Here is a 25,583-nt window from a genome sequence, read left to right on the forward strand (position 1 = left end):
GTTTTTTTTTTCCCCCAGCTCAATTCTCTACAATTTTTTTTTTCTATTTTTATTGCCAAGAAATGTTTTATCTCGCATTATTTTTCGTTTGTTTTCTTACGTTTTTAGGAAAATTCTTGAAAATTTAAAGCTTTAATTCTCTTATATTTAAAAAGCTTAAAAATGTTCTTTTGTTTATTTGTTGGATTTCTGTAAGAAAAATCAGTTGTTTAATTATATGATGCCTCTTTCCTGGAAAAATCAACTTTTTCTTTAATATTCTTCTGCATTTTCAGAAATTTAATTCTCAATTCGGCCCGTAAAAGGTATGGGTGCAAACATTATCAATTAATTAATCAACTAATCTTGAATAATAACTTCAAACTAGAACAAATTAACATGTTTTAAACTTTTTTTTTCCATATCATGGATGGAAATCATCTTTAAAAACCCAATAAAAATCATTTCTTTACCGAAAGAAATCCCCATAAAACGTCACAACAAGGACTTTTAAAAGCAAGATGGAGGAGAGAAAATAAAATTCGATTGGTTCTTTTTTCCCGCTTAGTCCCATACTGTTTCATCATTTTACTTGCCAAGAAATGTTTTATCACGTCTCTTGTCCTTTTTTTTATAATTTCAAAAAGAAAATTCTGAAGAAAATAAAGACTGAATTTTTCTAGGAAAAATTGGTTGTTTGAAATTATGATTCCTTTCCTAGAAATCAAATTTATTTTCCCTTCCGTACATGGTGTTGCCTTGAAACGGCGCCAAACTCAGAGGAATGATACTAGGAATCAAGAAGAACAAAAATCCCCATAGACCATGGTATCGCAAACCACGTTTAGTCGGTGAAAATCGCAAAAACACTTATGAAGGGTGTTGGGTCTTTTGAAATCCCAAGCTGCGGTCTCCAGGTCTTATGCGCCACTGGGCGCACGTGCAATTTTTCTCCCTGGTCATTAGGTTCAGCTATGAATTTTTAGTCCAATGGCTCGTACGTTACATCGACTTGATAGCTGTCTTCATAGGGAGAACGACGCGAGTGATTTTATAACTGCGAGCAAGGGTGCCACTAATATTAATCTTTGCTAATTTTTCCAGCACAGCCCTCCCTCTTTTGAGGTAACGGAAGTTTGCTTTGCATCAGTCCGGGGTTGTGCGCGGTTCTATCTATCTATGAACGGTGCTACGTCGAGTGGGACAAAAAGGCCAATAAAATAAGTACAAAAATCATTTACTTGACAGCATGGATTACAATACAGCCTGTGCAGCACAGTTCAGTGTCAGAAAGTAGACGAAGAGAAATTATTACAGGAGTTGTTCTCAAGATTACGGCCGCGAAGGCCATTGCACAGCCGACAGCAACGAAGTAACGGTTTCGGACGCGCTCAGAGACATCAGGGTGTGCTTTCGTATGTATTTTAGCGGATTTTCATCGACTAAACGTGGTTTGCGGTAATATGTTCCATGGCAATTTTTGTTATTCTTGGTTCCTATTATCACCCCTCTGAGTTTGTCGCCACTTGAAGCCAGCACTCTGTATTATTCCGCATATCAAAAAGAAAAACAATTCAATTCTGAATGCTGCCGGTAAAAAGTAAAGATTCATACTTTTCACTAGTACGTACGCATTACTCTTGACTCTCTTAACCAGTTATTACTAGTAACTCACTTCATTCTAGCAACTAATTAATTAATCAAATAACTCTCATGAACAATAAATTCAAACTAGAACAGTATAATAACTAAGCATGTTTAAAAAATTTTATTTTTTCCTACACCATGGATTTTTTTTTTTACTCCAAAATCATCTTAGACAATCCAATAAAAATCACTTTACGTAAAAAAAATTGCCATAAAAACGTCGCAACAAAGACTCATGAAAGAAAGCAAGATGGAGGAGGGAAAGAAATCCCATTAGTGTTTTTCCCCGTTTAATTTTATACAATTTTTTTTCCATTTTTCTTGGCAACAAATTTTTTATCACGTCTCTCGTTTTTCTTTTTAAGGAAATTCTTAAAAATTTAAAGCTCTAATTCTCTTATATTTAAAAAGCTTAAAAATATTTCATTTATTTATTTTATTATTATTTTTTTTTTAATTTCTTTAGGAAGAATCGGTTGTTTAGTATTATGATGCCTTTCCTCTTAGAAATCAACTTTCCCGAAAATCCGTATTTTGGATACAATCCAAAAAAAAGTAGTGAGCGAAATGGTACTTTCTCCGGATCCTTCGTTATTTGTTGAGCTTTATGATATAGAGATATATCCGTACACATTGTGTTTAAGGTTATATAAACGAAGCCAAGTCTCGAAGTCTGGGAACTGGATTTTCTGCCCTGATTGTTCTCAATACCTACGTCAAATCAATATGCATTTATTATGTAGGGCGCTGTTCCCTGTTTGTCATATATAGCGAGCGAGTATGGATTGTCCTTGGGATTTTCGGAGAATGTGTGGTGTGTGTGTGGAGTGAGATTTGGACTGAATTTGGACATAGAGATAACTATTGTTCGGGTGAATGTGATAAGGATTTGTTATAATGTATTCATTCGGGTTGATACAATGCATTCCTGATGGATTGTGTCGTTTTGACAAGGTGCATCCTTAATGGATGTCTTCATTATGATATCTATAATCTTTTGTGAGAAATCAGTCGTCTGTCTTGATGAATTTTCATTTCAATATTATCATGTCATAGTTAATCCTTTATGGTCGAACGAAAATCTGAATATACATGCTGAATGCACATGCCCAAAAATATCAATTTTTTTCCAGTTGAAGACGTGAGTGCATGAACCAGACACAGCTCCAGTTTCCTAAATTTTCAAGACGGGTAAAAATATTTTAATACTTGCCGTTTTTTAAAACTTATCAAATTCGGGTAGAGCATTAATAATATCTTCCCCCGTCGCAGATTCGTTCATTAGCTTACCAACAAAATCCTGGTAGATACTGAAGAAGTCTTTAATAACATATTAAAACTGTATGGGTACAAGAAGAAACTTGTAAATACAAATACAAACGCAACAACAGGTAAATTGACCAACGAGGTGGCTTAAAAAAAAGATGCCCATAAAAAGGATTATCGTTTTCTTATCTAAGTATGAATAGCTTCTTGATTTATCCCACTATGTTTATCGTACTTGTTTTTGAACGTATCAATTGTGTTAGAATCCACGGCCCCCTGAGGTAAGCTGTTCTATTTACATTTGACATCCCTATGGTAAGTTTATAGAAAAAAATCTATGTGGGAAGTTTTATAATAAATAAGCAGGAAGTTTCGTAATTTTTTTAAAAATGACTTAACCAAAATCACTTTAAAACAGTAGTTATTATACTTGTGATTGACTCACTTAAAAGTTGCTCAAAATTCATCATCATTGGCATCACCATCACTTGACCCCAACGATTATACCAGTACATACTTACATTTTAAAATCATGGCACCAGATCTCATGATGTATGCCTTCCTTTGCATATGAGGCCCGGATCTTCTTTCTCGTCTATTCGCCATCTATAAATTAAGTTTTCAAAAAATGTTCAATGCCATTCCTGCCTCACAGAAAAAAAAACGGCGCAGATAAAACACGCAATAATAAACTCGGACGATTTCCTATATAGACCGTGGATTATTGTAATGAAAATACGGTATTTCAATTGCAATGTTATGTCTAATTAGGGTTGCCCATGCCAGATGACAGGCCCAGTGCGAAAGTGAAAGTGGGGCTAAAGGCGTTTTTTTTTAAATAATTTCCGGACCCCCTCAGGTCCGATTTTGTAAATTCTGTTCGTGGGGGAGATCGGCATCTAAAAATCCATACACATTTTTCAGCACTGTTGTATATTTTGTAATGATGTGTATACAAACGAAATATAGACAGAATATATACAGTAGAACCTCGTTTAACGGACTAATAGAGGTTGAAGTTTAGCCATTATAATGACAGTCCGGTTAATAACGAATAAGTAATATAGGGGGTGTAACGTTAAAAGAAATACATCAATAAAAGTGTAGTAGTTGTGTGTGGTTATGAAAAAGTGTTCATCATGCATCAAATAAAAAAAAACCTGTCTTCGACATAGGTTGGATTGAAAAAGATGTGTAGGTATGTATACAGGGTGATAGCTATCGACGCCCCATAATTATACACGTGATTCCTTGTGAAAAACTAATATAGAAAAGTGTTTTCCGTTTTTAGATCGGACGAATATTGAGTTATAAGGCTTTAAAATTTTGTGGCGTGTCATTTTTCTAACGGTCAGTTATGTGCCAAAGAATGTGCCAACGAAGTTATGTGCCAACGAAAGTACATTTCTCCGCCAGCAGCGGGTTGTCACTTCTTGAAAATTAACGGAAATATTCAATCCGATTAGAAGAAAGGTTCTCTCTTCTTCCTTCACGATTGGCAGTTTTTCTCTCAATGTAGTGTGATATTATAATTTTGTCATTACGTATAAGTTACGTATTAGCGTCATCCCCATGTTGGCGAATTTATCACCAGATTTATAGATTGTTAGCGAAATGAGATCTATTTGAAACTTTCTTTAGCCAAATCAACACTTTTGTTGCCAAATTGTGTCAATTTGTTTACTTTCAATATCGAGTCAAGTTTTTTGAGGGAAGGTGCTTACAGTGCGTACGTGTTTACTGCGCGATCGTTATTTTACGTTGTTATTTTAATCAGATTACATGTTGATCAATAACACGGCAATATCTCTTTGGACTTTTGTTTTTAACTGTCATCGAAACTGTTTCTCGTAAAAGGCTCCATTGAAGGATGTAAAAATTATCGCTTTACGAATGTGTGACTGGTTTTAACAGTAAAATAATAACAACGACTCAATCACAAATTTTTAATCAAACTTATTACTGTGTGTTATGAATTAACATATTAAAAATAATTTTCGGTTTTGGATTTTTCCTATTGATTGCACTACTCAATATTGATTTCGTTCTAAAAAAAATTTTCAGTGATTTTAGGGTGCTTTTGGGCACTCATTCCGAATCTAACGTTGTTTATTAAAATTATTGGGGCGCTCGATAGTTACCACCCTGTATACGGCACTAATCTTAATTTTTCCGATTGGCGAGCGGTTTGAGTCATGCGGAGCGCCAAGGTTCAAGTAAAACAGCAATCGATGTTCAATCTATTGCGTAGAGAAATACTTTGTATAAATGAGTTTAAATTTTTTAAATACATACGTGCATATATGTCACGGTAAAAGCCCGAAGAGTGGTAAAACCTAGGTTTACCGGTAAAATCAGAAAATTCGCAATTTTACTAATTATTATTGCATTCATCTCACTTCTAATTAGTTATAATTAGCAAGACTTACTACTAGATCAAAAATAAATTTTTTGGCCATATGTTCTGACCAAATATTACAGATATATATATATATATAATGAGTTTTAAACCCATCGGATAAAAATGTTTACAACTTTTCAAATTTTTATAACTGTCCGTTATAAGTGAGGTTCTACTGCATTATGAAAGAAACAATTCCCGGTGCTCATGAAAATTCAGAATAAATTAATAAAATAATACCAGAAATGATTGAAATTCAGAAATAAATGAAAGAAATAATTCCAGAATGAATAAGAATTCACAATTCCGAAAGTGATGAAAGTTCAGAAATCCAGAATTGATGAAAATTAGGAACTTATAAAGCGCAAATAACTCCAGAACTGGCGGAAATTCAAAATAATAATAATGAAAAAAGCCTGTCGCACACCCCCTTTAGGGCGGCTCTGTGCCCAACATTATGCAGAATCATTCGGTAGATATTGAGTATGAAATCATCAAATGTTTAAGCTTACGAGACCATGTTCTACAAAGTAATTTACGTAATGAAAGTGAATCTGTGTCTCAAAAGTCGGTTGAGGCGATTATGAGTGGCTACAGCGAAGCAAGACCTAAAGGTATCGAGCTATATGGAAGTCAACTTTCATCGTCCCATGAACTTCACAAGTTTCCGGATCAAGTTCACCTGCTTCGTTGATTTATCGGATCCCCCTTATTAATTACTTACACCTTAATTTCGCTAATTAAACCGTTGTTTATGTTTTCAACCTCTCACACTTGCTTGAACGTTGCTTCTATCGTGTAATCAGAGTAAATCCTGCCGCTTTTATAATCATTACCCTTAGCTCGCGCCGGCCACGAGAATCTGCTCCGCGCGGTACATCAATAGGCCAGCCAACCGACCTCATCGATTGCACTTTCTAATTAAGGCTGCGATGACCCAGTTACACGTTAATATATGTCATGTCCACGTTTCTCGGTGGATGCGATGGCCTCGTATTATTCAAGTTTGACTCTATTCAAGTTCCGAAGGCGCATTGTAACTTGGGCGCCCCGCTATAAATGAGTTACGAGGTTCATCACATTTACCGTAATTTACCCATTTCATGAAGTATTAAATCAGCGCTCCGCGTATCGCATCTGTAATAGCGCGTTATTGAATCACCGCCGTGTTTACAAAATTAACGTACATGAAGGTGAACACCTGTGCAAACAATTATTCAATTTACGAGAGATTGACGCGAGTTCGAATCATTAAATAGTGCATTTTAGATTTTTCCATTATACCGGGTCGCTGAGAAATTAAATGACTGTGGCAATAGAGTACACAAGCCTTTGGTGACAACAGAACACAAACTTTGGAACAAAAAGAAGAAACAATTGTTTGGCAACTGAGTACACGACAATTCTGGGCGGGGCAAGCGCGCTATCCGCATACAGTGCATCAGTATAAAGTGCACAGGAGACGCGACTTTCTGATTCAAGCACTGTGACGTCACGCTCTGAAGTACAGGCTCAGTAGCCTCCCTAAACTTCATCGATCCCCAGCTGGCGGCAGTACAAATTGCAATGAAGCGATATGGTCAGAGTTGGTGTCTGGTGAAGTAGGTGGCGACAGTAGTGAGTCCGATTTTTTTTTTTTTTTTTTGTGATTTCATAACTAAATAATCATCTCATGTGTCATGCGCCGCATTTTCATTTACTCCAGCAGAAGTTCCACATTTACAGATGACCCAAGAAACATTTACAAGCTGACTGCGCTACAATTACGAATCACTGGAGTAACGCGGAACACAGTTTCAGCTCACTCAAGCGGCACGCGATGTGCTTGCACATCACTCGAACGGCTGTCATCACAATTACAGATAACTCAAGCGACTCTCTTCACATTTACAGATAACTCAAATGGCGCGCGACATATTCACAGATTGCTTGAGTAACAAGTGGAAATTTTACAGACATATCACTTGAGTTTAACCTGAAAAATAGTTTCAGATCTCTCAAGAGGCACGTGACATAAATCACCCGAGCGGCATGCGACACGTTTAACGATCACATGAGTGCTTGTTTCATATTAACAGATCTGTTGAGTAACCCGCAGCACATTTCCTGTTCACTCAAGCAGCACGAGACACATTAACAGATCACTCAAGTGTCACGCGCAGCATTTACGCTTCACTCAAGTGGCAACTGCTGCATTTATAGATAACTTAAGCGGCATGCGGCATATTTACAGATCACTTGAGCAACTCACAACATAGTTCCCGATAATCCAATCGCACAAGTCACATTTACAGACAAATCAAGTGTCCCTCGGCACAGTTTCAGATCACTCAAGCGACCCGCGGCACACTTCCAGATGACTTAAAAGGCCCGCGACACGTTATCAAACCAATTAAGTGGCCCGCACACGGCCCAAAATGTTGAACACCTCTCATTACAAATATATTTTCTAAAAATTATGGTGTTTTTCTAAATATTATAAATTTCTTTAAAAAAAATCGTATCGTTCGTTCAAAATACAAAAACTCGAGACATTTTTATGAACATTTCGGGAGAGCAAAATTAAAAAGACACGCTTTTTATGATTTAACGGTATATTTTAAGTTTTTTAGGCATTAATGCATTTTTTATAGAGCACATCTGTCAGTTTTTGGTCATAAAGATCCTAGCCGTAGTCATGACAATAAATAATAATATTCATCTCATGAATTTGTCATGGCCGAAATTTTTTATCGAAATACATTTGAAAACACTGTGATTTCCGAAAACCCTTCAATTTTTCGCCAATTGGCAATTTTCTCAATTACACTTATAATTGGCAATTATTACAGCATTTGGCACTTTTTTGGTGATTTTCATCGCGTATTTTTCAGCATGAAATATGCTGGGGATTGGTGTGGTGTGTGGTGTGTGTGGGTGTGTTCAGTAAAAGCATGACATATCTCTGATTCTCACTTTCGTCAATCGTCTTATCTCTTGTAGTAAGGAAATGAATATACAGCCAAACCGTTAATGAGTACGTTAATGAGTCACTCTTGGGAGAGCAAAAATATGACTTAGTAAGCGGATTGACTCGTTAAGCGGAGTAAACCATAGCTGTGCCAATTCCGGCCTGAGGACAATTGGGACTTCCAAAAAGTGACCCGGTAAGCGGAGTGACGTGTTAACCGGGTGACGCACTAATGAGGTTTGACTGTATATATAAAGAACCCTTTATTTCATAGGCAGTGGTTAGCTCGGTCTTTGCCCGAGGTTGCACTATAAAAATGTGATAAAAGATCTTTTACTAAACTTGAAAAAAAAAATCTTTTACACAATATCTTTAACAAAAAAAAAAAAAAAACCAGAAAGCTTATTCGTTAAATTTTCTCAAACGTAACCGATACGGTTATTGGTTGCATTATATTCACATTTAAAAGAAAATTTTCTATGAAACTTTTATAATGTAATCTCGATCTTTGATATTTCCACACACAATACGAGTTAATTGATCCCACAAGGTAGTTCAAAATCGCGTCTGTTGATGAGAAAAGAATATCGGCAAATGCTGCGCATGCGCAAAGTTACAAGCGCACACGTTTCGAAAAAAAAACCCCATCAAACACTATTACCTAAGAAATTACTCTCGAATTTCATAACTATTATGCAACTACGTTTTAATAAACATTTATTTAACGTTCTCATGAAATCCTATCTGCGCGAGTACGATCATGCCATGCATAGCAATTAAATAAACGGAGTAAACGCTTCATCGATAATCCTTTCGCAAAGAAACCAAGCATCAAAAACGAATAATAATTACGATATTTCATCTATTAGACTGAACAAAAAATTTCCCCGTCTGTCTCATTAATCACCAAGGATTAATAATTACCTTAAAATAAACAAAAATAAATAAAACGTTCAAACTGCAATAGAAACGATAAACAAGAAAGTTGATTCCTTAATTTGCGGAAATATACACATTTTAAACAGCAATCGATCCGATTATCCCTCGATTAACGATTCTTTTTTAACTTCCATAATAATTAAGTTAAATTAATCAAAATCCACGTTCTCTTACACCCATTTGATAATTAATCACTACCACAAATAATTAATACCATAAAATATCTCAAACGCATCATTATTTTTGTCTCTACTGATAAATACATCACTAAATAAATTTTGATGTATGAACGGGGACAACGGAAGAGATAATTTATCATTTATATGCGTCTCATTTCACTATCATTAAAAAGAATCACTGAATTTAAATTAAAATTCGCAAAAAAATAAATAGAAATAGCATAAAAGGAGGTCTTTGGACTAGAAATGACAAAAACGGCAATAAAAATTCATTTTTTTTTCCCTAAACGAAGAAGAAGGGTACTATCAATTTACATTAATGTTTGCCATTAAACATCCAAGACACAAATCGATTATGGGTGAGAGGGCTCCGCATATATCTTTCCTTACATTATTTTTCCAGAAAGAATACATACATACATACATAATATGTCATTATTCCACGGAAACGAATCACATCCAACCATAAATATACAGAGCATGGGAATGGAAATTTAAAAGTCCTAAGAAACACTTCATATTTCTTTCATTTTGTTTTTATCCCTTTAATATTTTATTTATGGGTCTTATATGCATCTTAAATTATACAAAAAAAAGTATATTTATAAGCTACAAAGACAATATTTTTATTTGATTTTTTTTTATGTTATGTTCGAATAAAAGATGATGTTTCATCTTTTCTTCTTGGTCGCCATTGAAGATGATTTTGTATCTTTCTTTGTTGTAATAGTAAAAGAAATGGCTTTCCTCTTTAGTGAAAAAAAAAAAAAAAGACCATTATTTACTTTTTTATGTTCAAAAAATGATTTTCTTCTTAAAAGAAGAAAAATAATAATGCCTACTTTCGACCGTAATAAAATATGCAATTTTTTATTTTGTTATCACGTTTTTATGGTTTTTGAATGATGTTCTGATTCAAATGAACCGTGGGCGATGTGAAGTTACGTGTGAGTACACAATGTGCTGTTATCTGATTGTTTTTTATTGTTATTGTAATGCTAGTTTGAAATGTGTGTGTGTGTGTGTGTCATAGGTATAATATTTTAGAGATAGATCTGAAAAATAATATTTTATTTTTTTCTTCCTATGACGTCGATGTCAGTTTTGGAACAAGATATGTTTATTTTTGTGCTCATTTTTTATTACTTTTTTATGTTAATGTTGCGGTGAAGTAAAATAATTTGCATTTCTATAGAGTATATACGAACGTAATTTATAAAATGATGCAAATTAAGGTTTCGTAATTACGGAGTAGTTTTTTCGGAATGACGATTTAGCATTTCTGCTTTTTTTATGCATTTTCGATGGGTTTTTTCTTTTTTGAGGTTTTTCGGGGGTTTAACAATCTTGAGTATTTAGACATTGTTTTCGTCGTAATTTTTGTAATTATGATTATATTTATGTATCAATCAGATATCCATATCTATTATTTTATCAATTGATTCTGTTTATACAGCCGAATTCCGTTATAAGGAACTCCAAAAGACAGGAGAAATCACTTCGTTATAACAAATTTCGTTATAAAGGAATTTCAGGTTGTTTGCATTGTTCCTATGTAAACTTATTTGAGGGATTAGAAAAGTGTTCGTTATAACGGGATTCGACTGTATCTCATCTATTTATCGATTTTTCATTTTTTATATTTTTTTTTTACATTACAGTATATTCATTTATTTATTTTCATATTTCTATTCATTAATATATTTTATTCATTCAATTCTTTTTATATTTTATTCATCGAATTATTTTCATATTTTATTCATCGAATTATTTTCATATTTTATTCATCGAATAATTTTCATATTTTATTCATCGAATTATTTTCATATTTTATTCATCGAATTATTTTCATATTTTATTCATCGAATAATTTTCATATTTTATTCATCGAATTATTTTCATATTTTATTCATTCAGTTATTTTTTTTATTTTATTTGGTTATTTATTTTTTTTTGTACTTTTTATTCATTTCTTATATTTTATAGTTATTTTCATATTTTATATATTTTTCTTATTTTTTATATGATATCTATCTATTCATTTTTTATTTTAAATCATGTTTGTCATTCATAAGTTTTTATAAATTTTTTGTCCGTTTTCAATAATTTTTTTCGTGTTTCACGAGTTTTTAATCATCTGTCGTTACTTTTGAGGTTATTATCATTTTTTATATATTTTTCTTCTGAATTTTTGCATCTTGTTTATCAACTATTTTTTTTCTCCTTATTTGTGAGATTTCAATGAGAACCGTCTGAACGTTTTATCCATTTTTTTAAAAGAATTTTGTGCCATTTCCTCCTTTTTATCGATTTCATTCGTCCTGTTTTGATTTTTTTTTCTTCGAAAACCTATATTTCCCTGTATTCGATTTTTTTTATTTAATAACTTATGAAATTTCGCAGAACTACGGTATCATCGTTATTTACCAGATTAAACTTTTTTTTTTCGTTTACTTGTAACTCTCGTGAACATGAAGTACACGTTAAAAAATCGGCTACCTAATATCGTAGAGAGATTATTTTATCAAAAACATTTCAGTCTGAAAACATTTTTTTTTTTCCTTTTGGCTTCGGTTTCTTTTATCGGCTGTGTATGAAGAATGTCATTAATTTTGATGTAAAAAATATTTTTGACAAATTTTTGTTAATCTGCTTAGAGCTTTCGCTCATAGAAGCTTTCATAAGAAATTAGTCTTTGAATTTCTCCTTTTGAGAAATATTTTTTTACTTCATCCTAATACTCATAACAAATAAATCTTCAGAAATTATTTATTTATTAAATATTTCAGAAATTACTTTATTAGAAATATTTTCCTTTATCTCAGGAATATTCCTTTATAAGTGGATTTCCACAATGTAAGCTCCGTAACTTTTCATTACACTCGTATTAATAATAATAATTAAAATCCACAATGCTTAATTTCCTTTATTAATGCGTTATTTAACGCATAATCAGCTAAAAAACCTCGTTTGTGATCACATAACCCATATTTTAATTAATATAAATTTTCTCTCTTTTATCTAGATCGATATATTTGAACCAGGATACGAATAAAATCGGATTATCTGAGAAACAATAAGTAAGAGTTTTTCTTAATTTTTACTGCAGCAATAATAATGTTTCTATATGTTATCAATAAAATGTTTGATAAAAACTAATCACGTGACAAAATTACAAAGAATTATAGCGAAAGATATGAAATGGGGGGTTAATTATACATGCTGTGAAAAGTCTGCCACTGATTAGTATAACACTGTATTAAATAGTATTAAATCAGTATTATACTGATTAATATAATACTATGTTAAAATTGATATTTAATATGATATGCTAATAATGGGCTGTTTGGAAATGGTACGACGTGAATTAGGGAAATTCTTTGATTTTAGAGGATAAAATTTTTAAAATTTTGAGCAAAATATATATTATATTATAAATTTGTCCTCCCCCAAAACATGAGACCCTGGGCAAATGCCCATGTTGTACATACGGTAATCGGGCTCTGCTAGATCAGGCGAATAAATAGGGAGACTAAGCCTCAAGGATATCTAAGCTTTTTGAAATAATCGATGAAAGCAAACTTAAACTTTTGTTTTCAATGTACCGTTGACGTTTGTTATGACGATCTCCATTGTTTCACCCAAAACGGACATTACATCGGATAGTTGTTATATCGAATGTTTGAAAAATAATAAAATTTAGTTTCTTTGAGCAAGATTCCGTTAATTTATCTGCTGAGAAATGAGCGAGCGGAGTAGTGTTCGAACGTTATAATGGATGGAATTATATTTTCAGGTCGTTATATTGGATTGATAATAGCATTCCATGAATATGAGAAAATTCGGGACTTTACGTACCGATCGTTTCCGGGGAAATAGTCGCTATTACACACAGCCATTGTATATTAATGTAGAAATGTCGTTTTTAATGGTAATATTCAAGGTCTCAAATTTGAGGAAGTGTTCTGTGATGTTTAATTTTTATGATTTTTATATGATTCGATCCATTATGAGACTGGGGAAATTGTAGAGATACTTAATGCATTCATTACTAGTTGATCTGAAATAACTCTTCTTCACCGTCTGTACACTCGCAAATCCAACGTCATCTCCATTAATATGCAAGTTTCACAGTTAAGAAGTGTGAAATACTCTAAATTAACGACGCGTCGCAAAATAAAACACAGAAAAGTGATGTGTGCAAACGCATTTTAAAACGCAAATCGTGTTCGCTGGCAGGAAAAATGTTTGTCAGCAAACATCACAAAATTTTCTGCGCGAATTTTCCAGCCGAGAATATTTACACATGAAGGCGCATTGCAAAATCGTGAGATTAGACTAAAAAGGGAGTTATATCATAATGACTTTTCTGGCCACCTCAGAATATTTTCTCTCGACTCTCCATTAATAAAGGCGAGAGAAACTCGCCCATTAATTACTATGGAGTTTATTCGAAAATGTAAATGTTGTTATGCCTCAGAGCTATCATTAGTTCGTGCATTTTAAATACGCACACGCTAGTGTTCAGAATCGGGAAAGAAAAATTTAAAAAAAAATAATAATAACGGTACTTTTCAGGTGGGCGTAACAAAGAGGTACATTTTAGTATAAATAATAGTAAAAAATTTTAAAACATCCGCTGTGACGGAGTTTTCACTTCCTTCTTCCAGAGTAAACTTGTAGGTAAACACTTTCTCTGTATCATTACAAGTCCACGGCAGTGTTAATCTCTTATTTGCACAGAGCTTTTCCGCGTTATTTGTTAAAATGCTTGACATGTTTTGGAAGAATTTCTCTTTCGAAAATACATTTCGTTTTTTTTTTTGTTTTAGTCAAAAGTTCTCCCCTCGCAGCATGTTTTCACACGTGGATAATGGCAGCCAATGGTGTTTTAGAAGTTTCCTAAACCAATAATGTGTTCCACATTCTTTAACTACAAAATGTTAATTTGCGGAATATTTGATTTAATTATGTCACCAAAGTTTTTCTCTGATATCCCTAACATTCTACGAATGAGGAATTATAAATATTCTTTTGTTAGGAATAAATCAATTTATTTGGGGAGGGTCACGACCCCTGAAGTCGATACAAGTCAAATATGGCTTTAATAAGAGTATTTCTTTTAACTGTAAATCATATGGAAATATTTTTTTTGTGTCAATCGGTTAATTTATTCTTTCAAAATAAAGGGGAAGAAGTATGAATTGCATTATAAAAAAAACGTATACCGGAGAAAACACTTTGAACGCGGTTTGTTCAGATAGCAGTTTTCAAATATGTACAAATACAAAGATCACACAACAGGTAAATCGCCCAACGAGGTGACAGGAAAAATTATGCCTATAAAAAATATGGATGTCAAATATAGCCAAAATACAGCAACTCAATACAAAAGCATACATCACGGAAGGAAAAAAAAACTAATAATTATTACTATACAGGGTGTCACAGCCCCCAGGTTTACAAACTTTTAGGACGGGGTAGGGTGCACCCACACGACTCGGAATCACATGTAATGCAGTGTCGGAAATATTTTCCTGATGCGTGTTAGATCAGAGGTTTCCAACCTGTGCTCCACGCCGCGAAGCCCCAAGGGCTCCGTATGCACTTTTTAGAAGGTTGCGCGACCGATCTATAACACAATAAAGTGAATATCTAAATTCGATAAGTAAGTAAAAAAAAGACCTGGTTGGTATTGTGTCGTACTTACCTGCCTATAGTTACTTGTCTATATTCTATATATGACTTCACCATAGAAATTGTAGCCTTAATAGGGCTCCCCGAGTCAGAAAAGGTTGAGAGCCGCCGTGTTAGATGTCGTTATAGAGGAGTGGTGGCTTCGGGCGTTTGGTGCTTTGGCCTGTTTGATCTCCGGATTTTTCATGAATTGATCACTTTTTCCGGAATCCCCAGACTGGAGGCATATCAAAACATCTGTATATGATACCCCATTGACAACATTGAGGTACTTGTTGCATGTATTGCAGAGAAGTCCTACACATGCCCGGGATCTTTCAGTGTTCGAAATTTACAACTCATGGATGATACTTTTAACACCTTTGACCTCGGTTACTTCTTCGATGCGTATTATTATTTAAACGCATGTGGTTTTAACTTAAGTGGTGTCCTTTTACTTCTGGTGTCTTCCATGTACCCTACCGCATCAGGGAAGCATTTCCAACCCCGCATTGCAATGTGATTCTGAATCACCTAGACGTACCCTACTCCTCCTAGAAGTTTGAAAACCTGGTGCTGAGACACCCTGTATAATACACTGCCGATAAAAAAAATATGGTTGTCATATCTTTAAACTCATCCATAAGATTAAAAAATAAAAACTCTGAAATTTTGAAGAAGTATTTGTTCGACACATGAGTGAGCATGGGCGGAGATACGGGGGGGGGCGTGGGTGGCATTGCCCCCCCAGCGTCAAAGGTGGAGTCGATTGATCTAATGTATAAATGTATATATGAATTGACCCCCCCCCCCAGCAATAATGGCCGTGCCCCCCCCAGACTTCCAAGTCTATCTCCACCTATGCGAGTGAGTGAAACGAATCTCAAACTCTAACTATTTGTTAGAATTTTATCAATTTTTAAAGTCTTTATTAAAAATAAAAACAAAACCAACAGATTTCAATAATCAGAATTCAAAATTTTTTAAATACTTCCCATCATTAAATTGTTGCATCTGAAGCTGAATTTACTAACACATGTCGAATAAAAATGTCTTCAAAATTTCAGAATCTTTGGTGTGTAGTAGGTTTTCTTTGATTTTATATCTTACGGATAAGCTCGAAAACCGCAATCTGAGAAAAATCGTGTTCAAAGTGGTTTTTATTTCCTCATATATATGTATTTGTAATATAAGTCATTTTATTTTGAGAGAACAAATTAACTCTTGCCAATTTAAGTCTTGAAAGACACGGATTTTTTTGCATTGATTTGCAATTGAATTAAATACTTTTTAAGGCAACTGACTACGTTCGAATGACGATTTTTTCGAAAATTGCCGAAACTAGAATAGTTTTATAAATTATTTTTAGGATATTTCAAACAGTTTTAGAGATATTTCACTGGATTTCCTTATTTCATCCAGTTTTTTGATGGAGAAGATGAAGATAATACGTTTTCTTAGCTTGATTAACAATTAACAGCAACATTTGTAAATAGAGTAAAACCCCACTTAACGGTCACTCCTCATATGCGGTCACAGACATCATTTCCATCATTCATTTCATTGGACTAAAATCCCTATACGGACACCAATGGTTGCAATTTTGGTTCAAATTATGCTCACTGGATGGCACAAGTTATAATATTTGACTCAATTTTTGGCTACTTTCCAATGAAATTTTAGCGTGAAGTTTGAGAGGAAGAGATAAGTAAGTAAGTCTGTGTGTCAGTAAGAGGAGAGATTAAGAAGAAAAATAAAAGATGTCATTGAATTCAGTGAAAATGTAAAATTCGTAAAAAAACTTTCGTGCTCTTGCAAATGAATTTAGTGCCGGGAGGACACAGATATGTTCCATTTTGAAGCAAAAGGAATATTGGCAAGAAGAATGACTGAAAAACGCAAATCAATCTAGGAGAAAATTGAAGTGTAAAATTACCTACCTAGGGATATTCAGCCACTAATATACAGGGTGTCCTGTAAGTGCTAGCACGGCATTTGTCTTATCGACCGCCCGTCGTAAAGATAGGATTCCAATTTAAAAAAAAAAAAATGCTCATCAGGCATTGAAAAATTTCACTCTCAAAACTGGTACAGGGTGATTTTTTAACGCCTCATGGACATTTGAAAAATGTCAGTAAAAATGCCACTTGCAGCCAAAAAAATTAGTCAAAATCAAGTAGAGCACACAACCAGAAATATTGTCAAAGGCATTAATTAAGGCATAAAAATAATCTCAATTCTTGATTTCAAAAATTGGAGTAAGCTTCGTTGAAAATTAGGGGGAAATGGGACATTTTATGAAAAAGTTGGGACGACAAAAATTACGGGTGATATGGTTACTCCGTATACGCAAGTTCCTGGCCCTCGCACTGAAAAGATTTTGCATTATTATGGTACACATGATATCAATAAGTAGTAATGCTGGAAAGTCTATGGGCTTTGAGAGGTTCAAAGGGGGTTATAAATGCATGAATACCGCGCAACCGTTTCGTAATTATAATCGAATTAGTCCTATACATTGTCCACACACGCATACTAGGGTATTGGAGACTGGTCGCCAATTATATCACTGCTGTAGAGCGCACCCGCTTGCGACCGAAGCCGGGAGTTACAGATTACGTCTTTGACATCCTCAGCGATGCATCAAACGATGAATGTCCACTCCATAATAAGACGAGCACCTAATAGACGACACGACGGGGGAACAAACCTACTTGCCGCTGAGTTGGCCTATCGGTCACCCCAATGAATAATCTCCCCCCCCCCCCTTCTATTCCTCTAACTGAATACTGTCGGACCTTTCCTAGTCATTGAGTTCGTAATGGAAGCCTTGCACAGGGATGGCCGTCGGCTAATAAACACTTCTGTATGAGCAGACTTACAGATGGAAAATGGATACATACAGTATATTATCTCTGTCCTTTATGTCTGAGCTAAAGGCTTTAGTGTATCAATTCCCATTCTATTTGCCATAGGCGATGTTTACTGGATCCGTCGGTCGTTCGTCAAATGCCTGTGCACGATTTCCTTCTGTAATCAGTCTCGATTCTGTCACTGGATTGTTTGGTCATTCCCTCTCTCTAATGATACATAGGCATGGAATTTGTGATTTCGCAGCAGATATGCTGCGCAAAATATGATATATATTTTGCACAGCTTCGGGATTTATGAATATACATCGTTGGATTGGAATGTTTGGTATTAAAGTGCGTAAAGGAGAAGCGAATGCGCGAGGATTCGCATTGAGATTTAAATTTATTTCAATGAAAAAGTTGACAGAATAATAATGATCTAAATGTAGAGCAGGTACTTACACGTATTGATAAGGTGCATACATATGTTTAACATACGCCACCACCAGACCAACCGTGACCCCCGCTCTGTCCCACTAGGGGATATAAGCTGGTCCGTCTCAGGAGACGTGGGCCACGGTGGGAAAATCCAATGACATCCAAAACCAGCAAACCACCCACACCAAACCACAAGCCAACCAGCAGTAGGATTCCTCATACAACTTCAGCCCCCCCCCCCCCACACACACACACTTCCCCACTTGTTGTACATGAAATTATACATCAATAGAAAGATATGGGGGACAATGGGCAGGTGCAGAGACGCACATCACCTGTTGGCCACGAGGCCCACAAAAACTAGTTATACAAGTTATATACATACATATACCACGTATTTACACATATGAGAATATAGACAATAATGCAATTAACAAAAGAATTGCGAATGATACATGGTGATCATAGATGCAACAAATACAGGGAAGCTACTATCGACCGCACAATTAACATACACGAGAGATTCTTTGTGAAAAACTAATATAGAGAAGCGTTTTCCGTTTTAGGACCACCACCACCACCAAACCAGAACATGGCTCCCACTCTGTCCCAAGATAGGACCGTTTTAGGACCGGAAGAATATAAAGGGAATTATAATGTTTTGAAAGTTTGTAAACGCGTCAGTTTTGCAATGTTTCAATTACACGCCAAACACCCAACGAACAATTTTTTTCTCCATGCAGGCGGTTGCTACTAATTGAGAAAGGAATTCAAATATTCAATCCCGTTGCCAAGCTCAATTACTTTCTTTCACGATTGGTGATTTTTCCTCTTCGTGTAGAGTGACATTAACGTTTTTATCACTTGTTACCTTCGCCCTACTATATTGACAAATTTATCACTACATTTGTAAAGCGTGAGTAGTATCGGCCCTGTATGATGCGCATTGGATTTTTGAAAATGTTCCATACAAGTCCTTGATCCCCTCTAAAGAAATATCAAGGACATGCACCATATATAAAGCTGCTGAATAGGGCAGATGACCAAGAATAATCGGTAGAAGCCTATTTTAGTATGTAACTTAGATTGTGAGTTCCTTTAATACCCTGTACTACTTTACCGCACACCAACTCCAGTCATATGGCAATTACTAACTAGTGGAGTTGGGTGGGAAATGAAGGCGTCATCTATAGGTGGTCGCTCCCAGGCTCGATAGGTAAAGAACTTTTGCTGATGTTCTTTAGGCTGGATTCGAACCCATGGACACCTTCCTAGTGGGAGGTGAGCATTTTACCACTGCGCCACTCGAACGCTTAATATCCTGTACTGGTGCTTGATGCTCATATGACCAGTAGGGAATATTTAAGAAGTCTGAACCGAAACTTGGGGGTGGAGGGTAAGGGGTAGCTACCCCTGATAAATTTAGGGGCCGGCAAAATTTTAGGTGGGAGCAAAAACACCATTATAAAAACATCGAATTTTACATAAAGGTTGAGGATGGTAAAATCATGTTTCTCGAGTGATCTTAAATGTGCAGTGCACCACTAAAGTGATTTTGAGTGTGCCGCGGGCCCCACCTAAGTGAACTGGAAATATGCCATGACTCACTCCTTTGTAGTAGAACTGCACCGCGGGTCACTTAAAGGACCTGAAAATTTGTCTCTTCAATATTTTTTACATAATTAAGTTTGACGTCGCGGGCCACAACAGACGTCTTCGAGGGGGCCACAGTTGACCAGCGGTTGAGCATGCGCGCAATACAGTGATTCAAAAGGGGAACAGCTAAAGGAATGATGATTTACAATCTCACGGAAGAATTTCACGCTGAGTTTAAAAGGTTAAAGGTCCTTTAAAACTTGTCAGTATTCCGGTATCTATCGTTGTCGTATAACATACGATACCTACTTTCTGAGCAGACGAAAAAGAAGAAAAAAAAAGGAACAAAGCAAAAGACCAGATGGAAAACGAAAAGAAGCATTCACAGATGAAATGTCACACAGAAGAAAAAAACAGGATTCCGAAATTGTCTCTTTCCAACATGAAATTCAAACCTTTTCTACATCTCTTCTATCCTTTTCTACTCAAAAAGCCGAATCATTTCTTTTCTTGGTTTTTCCCGTGAGCCCGTATTCATAGAAGTTCCCGAAAACTCATTGTACTCGGCTATATACGCGAGCTTTAGAAGCATCACCGACGTTATTCCAACAACTCGGAAACTCATGAATAAGCAACACTGCGGGGGGGGGGGGGGGGGGTACTAGAATTTTCCACGGGAAAACGTTTCCCAGTGAGGCAACATCGGCAAATATTTTGGATACAGGAAATTAGCATTCAACTCTGTGTGAATAGAATGGTTTCCTGTGTGTGTATATATATATGTTCCTCTCTCTCCTGAAATCAACATGGTTTCAACCGTAGAATCTTCTAACTGAGCATTGTTTCATGCATGCAACACTCCCACACTGTTTGATTTCTTTTAATTTTATGGAGAAACATTGGAAGACGAGTATGCTGCTTTGCGTTTTGGTTTCACGGTAAACAAGTAATAAACCACTACCAAATTGCGAATCACTGACTCCGTAGAGAGAGAGAGAAGAAACAACAAGTATTGTGACAGTTCGAAATGGCGAATCACTGATGTTTAAACGTTAAATGGCGTTTAGGCAAAATGTCGCGAGAAAATTTTCATTAGATTTTTCCCGATTTGTTCATGTTAGAAACCAACTACGAGGTTTGTTCGAAAATTAACCAAATCATAATTTTTCACTGACTACCAATGAGAAGCGTGATTTGGTGCTCGTATGTAGCCGATCCTAGTGCGTATGCTCGGATTTTTACCTGCTTGCAGAAAGTGCCAGTCGCCAGTAGATCCCCAATGAATGCGGAAGTGTGAGTGAGCATTGTTTTTTTGGCAAAATGGCAGGAAAAACTTGGCAACGTTACTGCATCACTTTTTGTGTAAAGTTTGGTGATTCTCACTCTTCTTCTGATCTCTTTTGTTACCCTCCATCTTGTGTCTTTCTTACTCTCTCGCTCTTTTCCTGTCTTCTTCCTTTATCTCCCCCCCTCTATTCTCTGCCCTTGCTCTTTCTTTTCCTCACAATCTTTCTCTTCTCTGCTTCCCTCCCTATATTTTCTCTTATTTATCCTATATTCCTCTTCTAGTTTTTTGCTGCACCCCCCATTTTCCCTCTTTCTTCTGTTTTTTTCTCTATACTTTTGTGGTTCGTTCTCTCATTTTTTGTCTTTCTCTCAATCGCAATCTTTTTCTCTCTTCCCCAACTCTCTCCTTCTCTTCTTCACGTCTTCCTCTATCTCTTTCTTCTTGAACTCTATTTATCTCTCTTATCCTCCTCTTTCTCTTATCTACCGCTCCTCTCATCCCTCTCTCTCTCATCTCTTTTTTTTTCACTCTCTGGCTTTTTATCTCCACCTCTCACCCACACACACACACACCTCTCTCTCTCTCCCCCTCTATACATATATATATTCTCTTCCCTCCCCCAATACTATTCCAATTACATATTTACTTATGACTACATTTCTTATTCAGCCTATTCCATAAAACTTTTCTATAAAAAACAGGACACATGAAGACGTGAAGACGTATCTCTACGCATCTTTCACCTCCAGCTGGAAAACTATTTAATTTAAACAACCATGTTATTCCTTATAGAATCACGATGAAAGTTAGCTGCGAAAGAAATTCAAATAACCGAACCCCCAACTCGTGAATCGACGCAGCACTAATTGAAATTCATCGCTGTGAAAACTTTGCGCGCACATCTCTATCTATCTATCTATCTACTCCCCGGAGTCCATCCAAATAAGGTGGGTGGTTTGTAACGATTATTAATGATGGCAATCGCGTAATTTCCTTCTAAATGCTTTTAAAAGCTTGAACTTTCCAACTTACTTAAGATGCACTGGAAATATATGGACATTTTAAAACGTTGAACGGAGATGGGAGATCGAGGAAACTCTCTTATAAGCAATTTTGAATTAGTTTAGAGATGACTAGATAAGTAAAAGTCACGGGGCAGCAAACGGTAATTCGACACACGTCGATTACACATTGAATAGAGTTCCAATGAGCGGAATTATCACAGTTATTATCGTGCAGTTGACGTTTCTATCGCTGCACTAAATTTAGTCTTTAATTTTCCCGAGATGTGAAGTGTGTTTGATAAAGGAAGTAGAGCAAATTATTAGCGATTTACAAGATTTTCTGAGATTATTTCAGACATTCTAAACATGAATAATGGTATGTACAGCAACGCAAATATGTTGTCATTAAACTGCCACAATACAACAAGTTTCTCACATTTGTGAATATTTGATCATTTTTTTCGTCAATACGATCATTTTCCTACACATGACAGCCTGTATTGTCGAATCTGTACGGCTGGTGTTATTGTGGTATTGGGGGGGGGGGGTGTCCGTTTATCGAGATTTTTTTGAACTAAGACCTATTAAAACCTACGTGAGTGTACCATACCCGTGGCATCTTGACTTCGAAGAGGAATTTCATCCCATACCCCATCATAAAAGGAAATAATCTCGTCACGGCTAGCGTGAGCAGACCTCGTTGTTTGGAACACCTGCCTTTGGTGTCATGGTGAATTTTTGAGTCACCCTAAGACAGCGGTTCTCAACCTTTTCTGACTCGCGGAGCTCTTTTCAGTGTATAATTTCTATGGTGGAGCCCTGTTTAACTCGAGGAACAATTTTTAGTATATTATTTATAAGGCGGTACCCTTTAGGCCTCCTTTTTTTTTGTTTGTTTATCAAATTTACTGATGAATTTTATTATCCTCGAGTGGCCGCGGGGCCCCTGGGAAATGCGTATGGAGCACCGGTTGAGAACCGCTGCCCTAAGACAACGTGCTATTATTATTATTATTATTATTATTATTATTATTATTATTTTGTGCGTACTGATGACCGCAAGCTGGGAATATTTGGAGAGAATCAGCAAACTGTTTATTAGCATTTGGCTAGACGTCCCGTTTCGCTTGATTGACGGATTGTTAACCCACGTGCATTCCACAGCCCTTTATGCGAATAAAATAAATGCGACGTACTCCTAGTATCAATAAAATGAAGGCCACGGATTCGAAATATCCATGTAATGAATTTCATGGGCCACTTTTCAAAATAACATTCGATATATATTAGGAAAATAATGAGTTAATTGTTTACACATTCAAGCTCACGCACTATCAAATAGCTTCCCTAGGACCCACGAGATGTCTGTGCACGTCTGGTTGGAACCCCCAAGCCTAGTTGAAATATGATCACCCCGGTCACCATGGATGAAAAAGACCCACAATATTTATTGTGGGTACATTGGGGGTATATTTTTCGAAAAAATATACCCCCTTCCATCCTCATATTGGCTCACTGATGGTTTCGGCGATAGATGGCAGCAACTTCAAACATTCATCTCAAGCATGGGACGATTTGGATAGCGTGACACATTAATCTTCCGAAAAAGAGATATGCTGCCTAATGATTTAGGTTGTGCACACAGTCCGCGCACACAACCTCTCTGTTGGTCCCTTCAGCCCTTGATTCTTTACAAGTATGAACTGAAATCTCTGTTATCGTCATCACGTGATGTTTACCTGATTTTCCGCCATCCGTAACTACCTTCGAGTCTTTGTACCATTCATTCTACGTTTTGTAATGATTATTATTAGATTATTGTGGTTTTTATTACAACATGTGTTATAATGCGGCACACCATCCTCTTTCCTCGTCTACTAGTGTTTGCTTGTTTTTACCCACCAAGGCCGTCTACGACTGCGTCCAGTAAAGGTCATTTATTTACTTTTTCCGCTTCATTATTTTAATGAAAAGATGTTTGTAACATGATCTGAGAGATAAGCTATCGAGAATCCTCCATAAAAGATTTAGAGTGTAGAAAACAAACATGCGGTGACGTCTTGCTTTGTATGTGTTACTTTATGGCTGAAACACGTGCGCCCGAAGTGACATCAACGTCTTGTGTGCGTGGAAATCGAGCGTGACTGGAATCACTATTACGTGACTATCTACGAACGGTATCATGGGTGTTGTTCTCCGAGAGCTGGGTATATACGCAGCAACCTGATGAATGATTGTGGAGCCGCGGCCCTCCGCGTTGCGTAATGATGCACGTAACATGTGGTTGTTTTCCACATGAATAAAGAGTCACGTGACGGAAATGGGATCATCCCGCCTCCGTGTAAGGTGTTGCTTTACTCCCATCGTTTGCTGGGAATTACGCTCTGTTACTCGTGAGGGAATCATTTTACAGGGATTTCTAGAAATTCCAGTGGAACTGAATCCATAACCACGCATCTCATGAATTCATCATCGATTTTTCAAATGAAAGAGAGCAAAGTTTTGATGAGCCTAAAGGATGAGAGATCATAGATGAAGGGGATGGATTAAGGTCATACATACGAAGGATCGACCTTTGGAGGGGGCACAAAAATGTTCTTTCAGAAAAGTTTTGTGTTACTACCCATCAAAAAGGACTCAACCCCTTCATCTACAGATGATAAGCGCAGAAGCTTGATCTATCATCTTGTGATTATTCGAGTTTTTTTAAGATGAAATTATTTAAATGACGGATCTCTAAAATCCTCCATCCCATATTGCAATTTGGGATTGAGTAGTGGTAGAGTGGACACTACCACTACTTGTGATTGGAGTGTTAACTCCAAAATGGGGTGATGCAAACTCAAAATCTAAGTTCGAACACAAAGTCACCTACACGCTAGTGAACCCCATTTTGTTTTAGATTGTATTGAAATTTGCATTGTCTGTGTTTGATTGCCATCTATCTTTCAAAAGAGAGAACCGAAGAAAAAAAAGAAACCATTTTTTAAGCTCTCGTGCAGTGAGAGAAGAATTTTTCTGAGAATACTGTATTCCCGCAACCAAAGGGTTAAATTAATAGAAATTGGTAAAAAAAAAAATCATATTAAAAGGTGTATTTTCTTTCTTCATTTTAGTTTATAACTGAGATATTAATTTTTTACTAATTTTTTGTCGGTTGGGGGGGGGGGGGAGTGTCCTCGCTGTGCTTCCTACCGCCCCGCCCCCTCCCGCGAAAGCCTCTAAAATGAACGCATATTGTATATTACCGTGTTTTGAAACATATGATTTTGATCGATATATTTCCGACTCTTGCTCGGCAATGCATACAAAATATTTTTATAGAAAGAAAAATAAACTTCATAAACTTCTTATATAATGTTTCTCAC

General features: G+C 35.9%; 1 protein-coding gene across 3 annotated transcripts in view; it reads left to right on the plus strand.

The window, feature by feature from the left end:
* Positions 1–25,583, plus strand: part of LOC149084428 (uncharacterized) — a 410,069-nt gene that overhangs the window by 216,235 nt on the left and 168,251 nt on the right. For all 3 annotated transcript variants that reach the window (XM_089234820.1, XM_089234819.1, XM_089234818.1), the window contains one exon: positions 12,387–12,441. The gene's annotated coding sequence lies outside the window, so the exon portion shown is untranslated. The remainder of the gene's footprint in view (positions 1–12,386; positions 12,442–25,583) is intronic.

The sequence above is a fragment of the Pholcus phalangioides genome, unplaced genomic scaffold (assembly GCF_987345545.1).
Source record: "Pholcus phalangioides strain wild (caught in Gottingen) unplaced genomic scaffold, Ppha-v1.0 ptg000008l_1, whole genome shotgun sequence".
Taxonomy (NCBI): Eukaryota; Metazoa; Arthropoda; class Arachnida; order Araneae; family Pholcidae; genus Pholcus; species Pholcus phalangioides.